The sequence below is a fragment of the Microtus ochrogaster genome, chromosome 6 (genome assembly GCF_000317375.1).
Source record: "Microtus ochrogaster isolate Prairie Vole_2 chromosome 6, MicOch1.0, whole genome shotgun sequence".
Lineage (NCBI taxonomy): Eukaryota > Metazoa > Chordata > Mammalia > Rodentia > Cricetidae > Microtus > Microtus ochrogaster.
Genome location: NC_022013.1, coordinates 82,664,391 through 82,665,495, shown reverse-complemented (window position 1 = coordinate 82,665,495; position 1,105 = coordinate 82,664,391).

The following is a 1,105-nucleotide window of genomic DNA, read 5'->3' as shown; positions in this document are numbered from 1 at the left end:
AAAAAAAATATAAGCACTTAATACCATATGAAGCATATAAAAACCTGTGTAGATAGAACTAAGGAATGTCAAATTTCAGACATTTTTAGATAATACCTTGAACAAGGTTGTGTCACATTTACTACATTTTGATTTCTTCAGTGCCAGGGATCAGTCCAGAGCCTCATACACACTGTGAATTCCTAAGACGACAGAGCTGCATCTCAGTGCTAGAATATGTATGTGCACACGTCCTTCCTTTGGGGTACCAGTTTCTTTGTGCTGACTGACTGGTCTGCCTGTGCATATGTTCTAAGCCTACTTGGAAGAACCACCACTAACAGCATATCAACTGGCAATATCATTCACTGCCTGTATTAAGAGAATTTGTTTTTAGAAAAGGAGTCTATTATCTACTGCTAAAGAAATCTTCCTGGAGTCAAAAGGAGACGACTAAGGCAGATTTACGGAACAATAAATGGTCACTTACAAATAACTCTTTGATGAAGCACATGGGCATTTCTGATTTCTATGACAACAGATTAACTTATGTTTAGAAAGGGCTGGATTTAGTGATGAGCTCAGCGGTATGCTTGTGACCCTGATCAAGGTCTCCCATTACCCAGGAATCCTAGGGTCCTACACTAGAACCTTCGGAGACTGTGTGATAAGTACCTGGTAACCTCCAAACTGGGGTACAGTGACAGATCTCCAGTCCAAACACTTAACGGATGCCCCAGTTTTTCTCTCTCCTATATGTTAATGAGCAAGCATCGGAGACCTAGGGTGCCTGGTGCACGTGGTGCTAACATTTCAGTGAGTTTATACAACAGAAAGCATCTATAACTGAAGGGAAACGCTATTTCTCAACCCCCTGCTCCATCTGTATCTTTAGATTTCAATGGATACGATCAATGACTGTAGCAAATTCCTTTTATCATCTTAAGTCACCACGACCAAGTCACTTTTAACCCTTTCAGTGACTGTTGCTTTACAAAGTAACACAGTTCATACTTCATTTTCAAATTTACATTTTTGCCAAAAAAGCTCAGTTTTCCTTGTTCTCGACTGATGGGAAGTACCTGTCTGTTATCCCATAAATATACTGTACCATTTAACTTTCTTT